The sequence below is a fragment of the Acinonyx jubatus genome, chromosome C2 (assembly GCF_027475565.1).
Source record: "Acinonyx jubatus isolate Ajub_Pintada_27869175 chromosome C2, VMU_Ajub_asm_v1.0, whole genome shotgun sequence".
NCBI classification, from domain to species: Eukaryota; Metazoa; Chordata; class Mammalia; order Carnivora; family Felidae; genus Acinonyx; species Acinonyx jubatus.
The window spans coordinates 46,338,166-46,351,640 of NC_069384.1; the positions used below are offsets into that span (position 1 = coordinate 46,338,166).

General features: G+C 34.5%; 1 long non-coding RNA gene across 3 annotated transcripts in view; it reads right to left on the bottom strand.

The window, feature by feature from the left end:
* Window positions 1–222: 222 nt before the first annotated feature.
* The window catches only part of LOC113604801 (uncharacterized), a 304,409-nt gene continuing 291,156 nt past the window's right edge, over window positions 223–13,475 (bottom strand). For 2 of the 3 annotated variants that reach the window (XR_003426821.2, XR_008297619.1), the window contains one exon: window positions 223–887. This is a non-coding gene — a long non-coding RNA (uncharacterized LOC113604801). Of the gene's footprint in view, window positions 888–2,680; window positions 2,928–13,475 lie in introns of all 3 variants that reach the window. The other variant, XR_008297618.1, reaches the window with a different exon arrangement.

Here is a 13,475-nt window from a genome sequence, read left to right on the forward strand (position 1 = left end):
AAAAAGAGTCTGACACAGATTCATACATGTATTGAAGTATAAGAGAGAAGTGGCATTACAATCACTGAGAGAATAATGGATTTTTCATTAATAGCATTAGAACAACTCGGTACGCAAATAAAGAAACAATCCCAAATATTTGAAAGATTTAAATATGAAAAGCAAAACTTTAAAACTTCTAAAGAAAATACAGACTATGTTTATGATCTTGAGGTTGGTATTAGATATTAGATAAGACCTAACATGCATAACTAATTAAGTTAAAAACTGTCACATTTATCTACATGTCAATTAAAACTTTCTGTTTAATAAAATACCACACAGTTAAAGGAAGCTGCAGAATGGGAATTTATACATGCATGGAGTGTCACCAATAAGGATTTTGTATTCAGAATGTATAAATGATTACAAATAAGTAAGAGTAACACCCCAATAGGAATAAAGGGCAATATACATGAGCAAGATATTCAAGAAGAGATGTTCAAATAGCCAATAAAATAGAAGTAAGATGCTCCACCCCACATATTATTAGGGAAATGAAAGGTAAAACCGTGCCCAAATTAGAACGACACAGCTTTACAAACTCAGCAGACAAAAATTTAAGTCTGACTATAATCTAGGTTTACAAAGGTTAAGGGGTCTCAGAGACTCTCATACACTGATAGCACAGTATAGCACTTTGGAGGGAAATATAGCAATAGTTCATGAAATTTAATATGCTGAATTAGTTTTCTTTGCTGTCATAGCAAATGACTACAAACCTCACAGTTTAAAACAATGAAAATTTGTTAGCTTACAGTTCTGGAGGTCAGTAGTCTGTCACGGATCTTGCTGGGCTAAAATCAAGGTGTTCTGTCCACAAGGCACAGCGTTCCTTTCTGAATGCTCTAGGAGAGAAACCATTTTATTTGCCTTTTTCTACCTTCTAGAAGCCATCTATTTCCTGGTTCATAATCCCCTTCCTCCACCTATAAAACTATCAACAGGTGGTTGAATTCCTTTCAGGTGGTATCTCCTGACCCTTTAGTCTGCCTCTGCTAATTTCAAGGACTCATGTGATTAAATTGGGACCTCCTGAGTGATCCAAGATTATCTCCCCTTCTGAAGATCCTTAATCTTAACTGTATTTGGAAAATCCCTTTTGCCATGTAAGGTGATATATTCCCAGGTTGCAAGGACATCTTTGGGACAGCCACTCTTCTACCTATCACATGTACATGTGTTCCTTGAACTTAGCAGTTCTACTTCTGAGGACTAAAGGAAACTTTGCAAATGTGCTCATAGAGATATTCACAAATATGTTCATTGGAACACTGCATGTTACATAAGAATTTAAAAATCATATTTATTAATAGGAGAATGAATAAATAATATTGATGCATCCAAACAGTGGAATACTGCATTGGGTTAAGATAAATCTTAAAAACATAATATTGAACAAAATAAAATATAGAATTATATATGTGTGAGTATGTGTGTGTATAGATAGATATAGAATATAACTACTTGAAATGTCATAGTAAACGCAAGATTTGGTATAATGGTTATTTCTGGGAAGTGAGAGGAGGGGAAGACACATAAGTAAAGCATAATGTTTATATTCATTAAAGCTAAGTAGGTACACATATTTTCCTTAAAATATTCTTTAGACCTTTTCTTTTTATGTTCGTGTGTTTTACAATATGATTGGTAAGCTTTTGGGTTAGGGTACTGAACTGAATGAAGGCATCCCATAGCAGGAGCAAAGGCTAAGATGAGAGTACAGCCGAGTTAAGCCTACATTCATTGATGTAATTTAAAAACTCTAGACCGAATACCAAAAGATGGGCTTTATTCCTGGCTCTATCACCAACTTGCTCTGTGACTTTGAGAAAATTAGTGAACACAACCAGATCTTACTTCCCCCATCTCAAAAGTGAGGACTTTGAATCAAAACAGTTTAGGTCTATTTTGACCATAAGAGAGTCTACCTAATGACTTTTTATGTACAGTATGATTTATCACTAAAATATGGGTCATTTGGCAAAGTACATATTTTTGAGATTGGCAATTGTGTCCAAGGAAACTGTACACACACACACACCTCTTCCATAATTCCTGACTTTTGCTTAAAACCACCCCTGGCCAGTCTTTTTGGTCTTTTAGAGATGGCCCCAGAGCTGGGATGGGGAGAGCAGCTATTAAAGCAAATATGGGATAAGATTTTGAGGTGGGATTGAATTTGGGGTCCTGTTCTTTGTGGCCCTTGCAGAACCAAGCTCAGTTTCCCATTCATATGATCTCCTTGGAGAACATGTTCAGTGGTGAGCTGTTACAGTACATCTCCAGAACACTTATTTCCCAAAACAAATCTATTAATGCCATAGAATTATGGTAACTGCCAGTCCTAATTTAAGAATAGACAGTGTTAGACTATGGGGTAAATATTTCCTGGCAAAAAATATGGCCATACAAATCCCAGGGTTACTAAGTGATCTCCTTGCCGATGCCAAAATGGCCCTCGGACTGCAAAAAGAATTCCCTTTACAGATGCTCTGCCACATCACAAATACTTCTTTTGTCTTATGTGCAAAATCAACTTTAAGGACCGCCCAGACTTTATACCTTGATTCATTTCTTTGGACACTACTTGGCATGCCCTAGCAAGCAATGTCTTCTTCAATAAGAACAAACCACTTACTTCAAATGACATAAATTCTTGAGTAGGGCTCTGACCAGGACAACATTGCCCAAGGCGGCAGGCTGTGCTCATTGGCCCTCTTTTTTTGAGCAGCCCTACTTTCATGTCCCAGTTACTCAACTTTGAGCACAGCCAAAAATGATCTCGAGCCAAGTTCTTCTGGACAAAAAACACTCAGAACTCTTGCTTGCTTCAAGCCAGTAGAAGACTCCAGCCGGATATTGGACCCGTCAAGTAGTTTTAATAACTAAAAGAAGAACATATTAGATTCTTGTTCTCATTCTCTGTAGTGCTGAAGCCACATTCTTATAAGCCATTTCTATGTAGACTTTTTATGTTTCGATTTAAATTCTCTTCTGGTTTTATTGCTTCTGTACATACGATGATATTTCAGAATATGGTTTGCAATCATGTATGTAATTCCCAAAGACCCATGGAAGTGATGACTTCAGGTATATATCACCATTCTCTGTTTTAGGAGAGAGTATTCCAGGTAGTGTATAATGATCTCCACTCTCTTGTCACTGCATTCTATTTATCTCCCATTCATTTTCCCCTAATCTTTTGGAATTTGACCCCAGACTTGTGGTTTTCTTCTCCAACCCATCGACTGTTCATGTGAACGAGTTATCCAAACACCAAATATCTGTAATTGACAACTTTTTCTTCATCAGTTACTTCTAGAACATGCCACCACACAAATTGCTTCAATTCTAAAAATTATAAATTCAAGTTCCTCACTTCTATAACACCCTCTAATTTTTCTAATTTATTTAGTGGACATTATTCTATCCTTCTGGGTTCCCCAGTTCATTGACTCTCCTATTTCTATCTTCTTATCACCTTTCTTTTCTCTCCCTTTGGGTCAGATTACATGATTCAGAATTTCTGTAATTATCCTGATAAAACCATTGACTTTTTTTTTTGCATGTTTTTTTTCCTCAGAAAAATCTAATCTTGTATCAACTGATTCATTTGCTTTGGAAAACAGATCTCACAATATTTTGGAATTACAAACCTTATCTTTTTCTCTGGTCAGCTTGACTTCCTACTTTCTCTAAAGATTATTTAAAATTTTTCTTCTATACTCAAACTGCAACTTCTGTCTCAACTTCATACCATAGTTATTTATTTTTAATTTTTAGCTGATAGTACCATTTACTTCACAGCAGAGAAAGATCCACTTGAAAAGAATCAACTAAATTTACGAGCATCCAAACCACAAACCTACCTGAATCTGCATGTACCTTCTCTTCCCTCTGTGCTACTAAAGGAGGTGGCCTTCTGGTCTTAAGTGCTTCTTATAATCATCTGGGCTCTGGGCTCCCATGCCCATCGGTTTACTCTGGAGCCTTTCACTTCTTTTACTTTCCTCTGAATCATCAGTCTTCCAGTTTATTTTCTTTTAAAGTTTATTTATTTAAGAGAGAGAGAGAGAGAGAGACAGAGAGAGAGAGAGAGAGAGAGAGAGGATACACATGGGGCTATCAGTCATCAGGGCAGAGCCTGATGCAGGGCTTGATCCCACGAACCAGGAGATCATGACCTGAGCGTAACTTCCAACTTCATATAAGAGCTTTCTCATCATCATTACCTGATCTTCCAACCATTTTAACCATTCTTCATTTCAGTAGTTTTGAAAATCTATGTTTATTAGTTATTTGAGTTTCTTTTTTGTAAAGATTGTGCTTATATAGTTTATGAAATTTTCTATGCAATTGTCTCCTCTTCATTGATTTATAGGATCTATTTCTAGATTCCAGATATAAATCGTTTGTCAGCTAAACAATGCACTAAGTGTTCTCTGTAACTTGCTTTTTGAGTTTGTTTATGAGGTCTTTTGTCATATAGGGCTTTTCATTTTACTGTGATCAAATTTAATAGGCTTTTTTTTGGTATCTTTTTAAAAAAACTTTGTTTTATGATGTAATAAAGATATGTCCCAATATTTTCTTCTAGAATATTCAAAGTGTTATTTTTATATTATGTCTTTCATTCACGTAAGATGTTTGAAATATATGGGGACCTTGGGTGGCTCAATCGGTTGAACGTCCAATTCTTGATTTCAGCTCAGGTCATAATCTCACGGTTGCTGGGTTTGAGCCCTGCATCAGGCTCTGCGCTGGTGGTGTGGAGCCTGCTTGGGATTCTCTCTCTCTCTCTCTCTCTCTCTCTCTCTCTCTGCCCCTCTCTGTACTCTCTCTCTCTCCAAATAAATAAGTAAATAAAGAAACTTTTTTAAAAAATAATTTTTAGAGAATAGTGTAAACTAATTTTATTTTTTCTTATAGCTTATTACCCAAGCAGCATTTATTCAGCTGCCCAATTTCCATCCAGTGATTTGAAACAGGAACTCAATCATCTGTCTCTGACCTTTATTGTTTTGTCCCATTGGCTGATTTTCCATTCATGCATTAATATCACTCTGTTTTTATTATTACATTGCAATAGATTTTTTATATATTTTGGTACATGGTATGGTGAATTCTTCCACCATATGTTTTCTCAAAACTCTTGCCCTTTTATTTGAATTTTAGTGATTACCTTAGTCATAAGAAATTTTATTAGTTTTTTTTTAGAATTGCACCAATTTAAAAATTTTGGTGAAATGACTGTTTTTTAAATTTTTGACTCCCAGCTATAAACATGGTGTACTGTTTTCATTTACTTCAGTCTTCTTTTGTATATTTCAAGAGTATATATTATGCTTTTATCATCAAATTTGTTATATCTTTTTTATTCATATGTTTTATTTTATCCTCATTTACTTTAAACTGTTTTTAGTAATAAATAGGAATGTATCTATTATCTCTCTAAATTCTCTCAATCGTGCTATAGTTTGGCTGTATATTTGCTTCATCCACATATATGATAAGATCTCTCAGAACAATGACAATTTTGATATTCCTCTTTTATTCACATATACTTTTGTCTTCCTTGTCTTTGTTCAAATATTCAAAAATATGTTAAGCAGAAACAATGATAAAGAGAATCCTTATTTCTGACTAATGATATTTATTGTAGGGTTTTGTGAATAATATCATGTTTGGGAAATTTCTTTCTGTTCTTAGTTTGCTAAGATTTTTCACTAGAAATGGATTTTGAATTTCATTGAATGCTTCATTTTATATCTGTTGAGATGGTATGATGGTTTTTATCTTTTATTTGATAATGCAGTAAATTATAGTATTAAATTTTTTTGAAGTTAATTAATTCTTGAACTTACGGGATAATCTCTGCATGTTAAAATTATTTTAATACATTGCTTGATTGGATTTGGTTTTGCATATTTGACATTTAAAAAAAATCTATGCACCCACATTTTATACTCCCAGTCCCTCCACATGCTTGAGAATATATGGTATTATCAATCCTCCTAGGTTTAGCCATTACAGCGGTATAAAATGCTATTCCATTGTGGTTTTAATTAGCATTTCACCGATTAGTAATGATATTGAACAGTTTTCATGCACTTATTGTCCATTCACACATTTTCCTTTCTGAAGTGCCTGTTCAATGTTCTTGTCCATTTCATAGTGTTTGTCTTTTTATTGAAGATTTGAAGGCATCTCCATATATTCTGCATATGAGTCCTTTGTTAGATATATGTACTCCTCCAGAAATAACAGATTTTTTCATGGAAATGGAAGTTTTCTGCCCTTTGCACATAGATTGGTTTTGCTTCTACCTTTGCCTCCTGGAAAAGATCTTTTTCTGGGCTCTATGGGCAGGAATATTTCCTGCGCCTTCTCCAGTATCTTAAGGTTTTTGTTTCATTGGAAAGAAGAAATCAAAGACATGTATGTATAAGATTTCGTGCTTGTCTCCCAGTGTGAGTCACAGGACATCCCTAACCTGCATGTCTACACCACCAAGGAAGGCTCTCTCTAGATGCTCGCCCTTCCCGAAATCTTCTTATAAGCACCTAGTGAAGGTCTATTGAAACACAAAAACAAAAACAAAAAGAAACAGTGCACATGTTACCTCAGCTCTATGATGAGTTTAAGAACATTTATGATTTTGTAGATTGTCTGACTTTTTCTCATTGTTGGGGTAGGAGAAAATTCTCTTGAGGCTTTCTACATCTTAAGCATAAGTAGAATTCCTTCTGATATTGATTGGCATTGCATTAAACCTATATTTCAATCTTGGGAAAATGAACGTCTTAATAATAGTGTGTATTTTAATCCATAAACATGGTATATCTTTAAATTTATTTAGGTTGCTGTTTATTTCTCTCTGCAGTATTTTGTAATTTTTAGTATAAAGGTCTCAAATCTCTTATGTTTTTTCCTAAGTAATTTTTGTTTTTACATGCTATATTGGGTGCTACTTTTTGAAGAGTGATTTCCAAATTATTCATTGCTGTTATATAAAAATACAAATGACTTTATTATATGATTTCTTATATGATTTTCTTATATGACCACTAACTTGTGAACTTACTACAACCACTTATTCTGATAGTTTTGGCAGGAGAATTGACTGAGATTTTCAATGTGAAACTGATGCTGTTTACAATAAAAATAATTTTACTTCAAATTTTCATTTATAAGGTCTTCCCTCCGCCTTTTTTAAATACTTTATTGCACCAGCTAGGATAGCCAGTGCAATACTGAATAGAAATGATGGAAATGAACTTCTTTACATTATTAACAATTACAGGGGAAAAGTGTAGTACATATTTCATTATTAGGTATATTGTTAGCTATAGTTTTTTTTTTTTCATCAATGATTCTTATCAGATTTGGGAAGCTCTATTCTTAATTGTTACAAATTTCTACATGAGTGAGTGTTGATTTTGTCAAGTTCTTTTTCTGCATCTGCTTAGGTGATCATCTGATTTTCTTCTTTACTCAGTTAATGAGATTTTTTTTATGTAAAATCACCCTTTTATTCCTCTCTGTTGTTCATGATGTTTTGGTTCAATTTGTTAATATTTTGCTAAGAATTCTTTTGTTTATGTTCATAAGAAATATTAGTAAATTGTAAATTAGTAAATTAGCATATTTCAAGGAATTTGTCTATTTCATCTGAGTTGTCATGTTTCTTGACATAACCTTTTTTTTATTATTCCTTTCTTAAGTTCTTAATGTTCATAAAATACGTAGTAAGAAACTCTCTTTCAGTCTTTTAGTCTTTGTGTTCTCTGTTTTTGATTGGTCTAGTTAGGAGATTTATACATTTTTAAAAATGTTTTATTATTTATTTTTGAGAGAGACAGGCAGAGCATGAGTAGGGGAGGGACAGAGAGAGAAGGAGACACAGAATCCGAAGCAGGCTCCAGGCTCTGAGCTGTCAGCACAGAGCCCAACAGAGGGCTTGAACTCATGGACCATGAGATCATGACCTGAGCCGAAGTCGGACACTCACCAGACTGAGCCAACCAGGAACTCCTCAAATTATTTTCTTACTTCTTTTGAAATATCTTTTTGAATCATGGGTTACTTACAATTATCTTGCTTAATATTAAAATGTTATCGACTTTCTAGACATTGTTATTCATATTTAATTTTAAACCATTGTGGTCAGAGAACATATCCTATAGTATTTTGAAACTTATATTTTATTGAAACTTATTTCATGACCCAGCAGATGATCTTGGAGAATTCCTCATATGCACTTCAAAAGGATGTGTATTCTAGAGGTGTTTTATGTAGGTTTTGTAAATGTCCATTAAGTCAATTTGGTTGATAGTGTTTTCAGACATATATTTTTAATGATTTTTGTCTATTTATTCTTTCCTATACTTTTAAGAAGAATGTATTCCTGCCTTTAGTTCTGTTGATTTTGCTTCAAGGATTTGGAAGCCATAGTTCATACAGAATTAGGCTTTTATATCTTTTTTGAGGAATTGACTATTTTACCATTCTAATATATCCCTTTTTATCTCTACCCTTTTCTTGAAATCTATTTTCTCTAATAATATACTATATAATATACCTTCCTAATATTTTAATGCTTACTTTTGAATAATATATTTTTTTACTCTCACATATTCCACTTGTCCATATCTTTACATTTTAAGTGTGTTCCTATAAATAGCGTGCAGTTGATTGTTGCTTTTATGTCCATTCCGACAATCTCTATTGTTCTATCCATTTTTCTTTGCTACTCCATTGCTCATTTTCTGTATTCTTTTGTGAAGAACCAGTATTATTTAGTATACTTATGTATTCCTTTTTATGTACCCAGATGTTTTTTTAGCTGTACCCCTCTGCTTGTTTACCACATGTAATGGTTACTTCACACTGTACTGTCTAATATAGTATCCACATGCGACTATTAAATTTAAATATATTAAAACTAAATAAAACGAAAATGTAGTCATACAGACACACTAGTAACATTTCATATGGTCAGCTGTTACTTGTAGATGAGAGGCACTAACTTGGATAGTGTAGGTATAGGACAATGCCATCACTATAGAAAGTTCTATCTAGAGATGACAATAGGCATCTTTAATTTACCACAATTTACATTCAAATCATACTGTAGTCATTTAAATAGTGTAAAAATCTTTCAAATGATATATGTTCATTTTATGCTCCTGCTATAAATTTTATATATAGATATAGATACAGGTAGATACATATTATTGGTTCCAGAATATATTATACATTGTTGTTATTTTCCCATATCTTATATATACAAATAAATTGGCTACCCAAATGTTATATTACATGGCAAAAGGGACTTTGCAAATGTAATTAAGATTATGGACCTTTTAATAAAGGGATTATCCTGAATTTTTATGTGGGTCCAATTTAATCACAAGAGCCCTTAAAAGTAGAAACTTTTCTCAGTTGGAACCAAAAGAGAGGTAGAACAGAAGAGGCAAAAAGAGAGAGGTGGCATAAGGATTAGTCATAAATTCTAAGTGTGAGAAGGATGGTTTGGCGCACCGTTGCCGGTTCTAAGATGGGGGGGTCCCACATGCGGGGACCAGGGAAACTCTAAGAGCCAAGGATGGCCCTTGGTTGACAGCTAGCAGACCAATATAACCTCAGTAATACAACCACAAGGAAATGGACTCAGAATTATTCTCAGAACCCCTAAGAGACCAGTTGTCTGATACCTTGTGAAACCTGGAGCAGAGAAACCAGCTGAGTAAACAGGGCCATAAGAAAATAAATGTAGGGGTGCCTGGGTGGCTCAGTCAGTTAAGCGTCCGACTTCGGCTCAGGTCATGATCTCACTGCCGGTGGGTTCGAGCCCCACGTCGGGCTCTGTGCTGACAGCTCAGAGCCTGGAGCCTGTTTCAGATTCGGTGTCTCCCTCTCTCTCTGCCCCTCCCCTGTTTATGCTCTGTCTCTCTCTGTCTCAAAAATAAACTTTAAAAACAATTTTTAAAAAAAGATAATAAATGTATACAGGCATTAAGCCATTAAGTTCACAGTAATTTGTTATGGCAATGATAGAAAACATATATACATATATATAATTTATACACATACATATGTATATGTATATGTGTGTGTGTGGGTGTTTATATTCTTTTATATTTACTCTCACAGGTCTGGGCTCCCTTAGAGTGTCACATTGTTTAGCTAAGTAATCTATCTTATTCTATAGTGCAGGTTTGCTTGAGAAAAATTTCTCAGCTTTTATCTTTTGTCTATCTGAAAGTTTCTTTAACTTGCCTTCATTTTTGAAGCATATATTCATTGAAGATAGAATTCTATTTTGACTTTTTTTGTTTTTATTTAGTACTTTCAGTACACATATTTTGTCAGCAATAAACCAACAATCTTCTTGTTTCCCTGTGTATATGTGAATGTGAGAGATTTTTTCTAACTGCTTTTATGAATTTCAGTTAATCCTTGGTGTTCAGCATTTTGACTATGACTTCTTTAAGTATGGTTTACTTTGTATTTATGCTGTGTGATGATCTGAGCTTCAAGGAGATATAAGTTAACATATTGTGTCAACTTAGGAAAATTATAGCTATGATCATGTCTTCAAATATTTCTTCAGTCCCATATACTTTCTCTCCTCCTTCTGGGACTCTCTTTACACCTATGTTAAAGTTCTTAATTTTATCCCCACAGATCTTAAATGCTCTTTCTGTTTTTCTCTCTTTTTTTTTCTCTTTGCGTTTTGGTTTGATTAAATTCCAATTTTCTATTTTCAAGTTCACTTATTACTTCCACTGATTTGTACAATCTGTTACTAAGCCTATCAAACAAATATTTACTTCTGTTTTCTCCTAGTGTTTTAATTTTGTTGTATCTTCTGTCTTGAGCGTGTTCTGTTAAAGCTTTTGTTAGAGAGAGGCAACACTGTCTTTAAATATTTTGAATGTGAGATTAAAATTTTTGTTTCAGCAGGGCTTAGAATCTGAACTCTGGAAGAATCTAAAGATCCCTTTATACTTTCATTAGTCCAGCCATCAGCTTCCCAAAGCATGAAGGATAGCCTTAGAGTTCAGCTGCCACCTCTTTGAGTTTTCCTCTCCAGTCTTTTCCTGGAAAAGTCAATCTGCCCTGTCACCTCACCTAACTCCTCAAAGCCTACTGCAGTGTATTGGCTGCAAGGTGCAGAAGGAGAGGGAGAAGGAGGGAGAGAAGGAGGAAGGATGGATCGAGGCTGGGAGGAATGAGGAGAGAGAGAGTTAGTTCATTAGTTCTCTGGCTCTCCTGCCTGGCCCCAACCTTTGGTGCAGTTGGTGAAGAAAAGGATTGGTGTGTGGGTACAGGCTCTTAGCATCTAATACATCATTCCAGACCACAGGTGGCTATTAGAAATTTGATAATAGACTGGAATCTCCTTATAATGGATTCCTTCTCTTCTCACTGGTCTTCCATGGATGAAAACAGCTGCAAGTTTCTTCATTTAGATTTATTTTTATTCTAAACTCTCTGATGGGTTTTTAAAACTATGATTGTATAGCTTAATCAGTTTGCTTAATTTCTCTGAGTAATGTTTTGTTTCTAAATAAATATGGCAGAGAAACCATGTATGGTCTATGACCTCATCCACTGATTTCAAGGATATAGTATCCTCTAAGAATAGACTTTCTTTGGTTTCTCTGTTCTTCAATGCTCTCCCACTCTAGGGGAGAGCAGAGACCATAACTGGAGCTAATCTTGACTTCAATCCCAGTTTTGATTTTTGTCCTGACCCTGGCCTCAGCTTTAAAATGAAATTTTAATGATCTCCCTTTCACTAAACAAATGGTCCCTTGGAACTTAATCAGAGATTCATTTGGTTTATCTGTTCATCTAGAGCAAATGGACACTGGAAAGTTATCAGTCTTTTATATGTCAGTATGAATTAGAACTGTATCCTTTCCACCCAACACCTAATTCAGTTGAGCTACAGTAATAAACAAAACAAAAACAAAACATCTGTTGGAGAGAAAGATCAGACCTAAGTTATTGGATCAAACAAAGGTCCTTGGTTTTGAGGTGCTAGTAAGAAAAGATGCAGTCAGTAGGAAATGGTGCAGAAAGAATGATAAAGTACTGCCAAAGATGAATTTGATCAGCTTAACAATTCTGGCTACATCAATCCCTGTTGAATAATTTTTCAACCTTCCATTGATAATAAAAGAAGCAAATCCTTTTTTTCCCCTTAAAATTAGTTCTTTGTTCTGTGAGGAAGATATACATTCAGAAGAGGATGAGCAGAAGGCACCTGCTATTAAGTAATGGAGAGAATTTGAAATAAGGTCAGAAAGTCTCCCATATTTTTCACATATAAAGGGGACTAGATTCTTCATTTTTTAGGAGGAAAGTTGAATTTAATATTGGAAATCTGTATATAAAATCAAAATAGTCAATTCATCAGACATATATTCTGCGCCAGGTATAGCTCTGTGGGACCTAAATAGAGAAAACTGTTAAGAGAAGAACACAATGTTTTTTGGTATTCATTTTTAAAGGTCATATGAAACATAGCTACAAATAAATGGCTAAATCTTTGTATATAAAATAGCCCGACATGACTTGGGATGCACCGACTTTGGAAAAATCACACTTTATACTGTGCAAACTCAAGCAAAATCATGTTATATGCCTTATATGCCAAATATTTATAAGTGCAGGAACCTTGAATTTATGCTGAGTTTGAGTTAATGAAAACAAACAAACAAACAAACAATTTCTTCCCCTAGTTTATTTTTTCCTTCTCCTAATAATGCCCAAAAGGTCAGGTAAGTTTTCTAATACCAGCCAATTTCACATATGCCTGAGATAAATTTGATACATATAATATTTTAGCAGTTATAATGCATATTGCAATCAAAGATATATAGACTTGAAGAATAGAAATCATTCTGAATTCATTTTTAATTCCATTCTTATTCTCCCCAGGTCAAGATCTTCACCTACTTTTTAGAAACATTTGTGTTAAAAAAATTTTTCCCCAAGACTTTTGGTTTTGGCCTCTACCTGAATAAAGCTTGGAAGATTTAACTACTGTTCTTACAACATAAGAAAGATAAACAATCAGTGGCTTTTCTCAAACCCATCAGAGAACCATGCCACAAGGCAAACTTCTATCCCAAAATCCAGAAATCCAGGTGAACACAGAGAGTCCTAGCCAAGACCTGCTTACCTGAAGGAGAAGCCACAGCAGTCGTAAACAAGTAGAACACATAGGTGGTGATTTTGATAAATTGCTAGAGGCTGAACGTGGACACCAAAGAGTGAGTAAGTCAAGGTTTGGGTGAGGATGGAGGCACAATTTGGGAGGTTTTACCTTGAAGAACTCTACTAGGTTCTCTTGACAAAGAACCAAGAAAAATATCCCCATGGCTTTGGCAAAAGCAGGGGAAGAGTGATCATCATGA